This window comes from Balaenoptera ricei, chromosome 1 (assembly GCF_028023285.1).
Source record: "Balaenoptera ricei isolate mBalRic1 chromosome 1, mBalRic1.hap2, whole genome shotgun sequence".
In the NCBI taxonomy this organism is placed as follows: domain Eukaryota; kingdom Metazoa; phylum Chordata; class Mammalia; order Artiodactyla; family Balaenopteridae; genus Balaenoptera; species Balaenoptera ricei.
The window spans coordinates 130,952,962-130,955,006 of record NC_082639.1 but is presented as its reverse complement, the minus strand read 5'-3'; positions in this window follow the sequence as shown (position 1 = coordinate 130,955,006).

Here is a 2,045-nt window from a genome sequence, read left to right as displayed (position 1 = left end):
GCTCCTTTCCTCCACAACGCTTCACTCACTTGTGTTTATACACTTGTTTATGAGTTTCTTTTATTAGATCAGTGTCCCTCCCACTAGACCATGACAGCAGGAGTGCTTTGCTCACTATTGATTAACTGGAACAGTGCCTGATGCATAGGAGGCACTCAAACATAATTGTTGAATAAATGAATGAAACCATATCACCAAAGTTTAATGGGAGTTTAATTTCCAAAAAGGCCTTATTTGGTAACAGGAATTGGACTGGACTCTGTGATGAGGGACAGATGGAGGTCTTCAGAGAGGCTCTGAGGACAGAGAGGTTAAGGGTTGACCTTGAATGTGACCAAACTTCTGCACATTTCTATGGTGTCCCTTGTGTATATTTTTATGGTATCCACTAATTTCCTAACAGGCGTCAGGGTCTCTGCTATTCCACATAAACCTGCAGAGGTAAAATTTATTCCACCAACCTGTGGGAAAAACCAACTTGATTAATTAATTCATGGTTCAATAGATATTTAGCCTTGATTAGGCATTCAAGAGTGATCTAAATTCTCTAAGGGGTTATAGAGGAAGTATTAATATAAACATGGTGCTTGCTCTCTAAGAGCCGACATTACAGTCTATGGGCTTTAAATCCAAGTCTCGTTTTTGTAATTGAGTGGTTGCAGTGTCAATTCACTGGGGTTGTAAACATGAAACTTTTGTTGAACTCTCCTAACTGAGTAGTGGGTCCCTTAACAGCATCATGGCTTAATTTTTTAACTTCCCAAATTTTGTGCCTATCAGAACAGCTTCAATTTAGCATTTAAGCTTTAGTCCTTTCTGTTTATAAATCTTTTATGTCAAATTCAATTCAAACCTCATCTCCTCCCCTCACACACCTCAGTGCTGGCTAGAGCTCTCTTTGGCTCCAGTGGTTTTGCCAAACATTTTCCTTAGCCCACATGTGGGTTAGCTGCTCCAGCTCATTGTTGCCAGCCTGCACCATGACACATGAGAGCTGCAATGGGCCCCGCAGGTTTTGCTTCTGTGCAGATCTCCTAAGCATTAGAGATCCCCTATGAGACTTGGCCCCCTTAACAGTCTGACCTCCAGTTTTATTCCACAGCCCTCTCATGTGTGTCCAGTTTTGCCTCAACTTCAACCCCAAAGCCAGTCTATCAGCATGTTTAGTTTCCTCAGTCTCTTCCATCTGCCACAATCATCTCTTATGGGCAGTTATAGGACGCATCTCCAGACTTCGTGGGAACTGGGCATTGAAGGGGGTATCCTGGCATCCTTCTCAGAAAGACCATCCCACATTCTATTTTTCTCACTTCTGTTTTCCCTATTCAGGTGGTACAGGGCAGGTCAGAGAGTCAGCTGGCTAAGCAGAAACCAGCTGAGAAATGAAATACCAATAACTTCCTTTCATGATGAAACCACACATCTTTACAATTCTTGAATGATCTTCTTCATTTACCTCTACTTCAGGAAGAGAAGCACCTCCCATGGGTGGGAAGCACAGAGCCTCTGTCTATGCACCGTGCACCCCAAGTGACCCTCCTCCACTTTCAGTCCTCTGGCCCTCTTATATTGGCAAAGGGGAAACAGAGGTAGTAGGAGAGCTGGGATTTAAACTGATGCCTAGGGAAGGATATGGCAGACCCTTGAATTTAGAATGCTGGGCACTTAGAGTCTTTTTCTTCATCTTTGGGCTTTAGCCCCACTTCAGGAGTATAGAAAAGCTCTGGTCACATATACTATAAAGGAAGAACAGACAAGGTATGTGACCTTGAATGGACCAGGTAATCAGTACTTATGTCTATTTCCATGTTTCTCTGTTCCTATGTCCATTCTTTCTTCATTCCCACCTAAACCAAAGATAAAGGAGTCCCCATTTTCCAAGGCTAATCCCTCCTGCCAACCTGACTTCTTCAGTTAGGAGGTGAATCTCCTTTCTCAGGATCCTTTACCTCACCCTACAGACATGCCTAAGTGTTCCCTACGTCAGTAAATTTTGATCTAAAACTTCCTGCTAAATTAGTTAAGTGACCTTCCTATATCTCTCC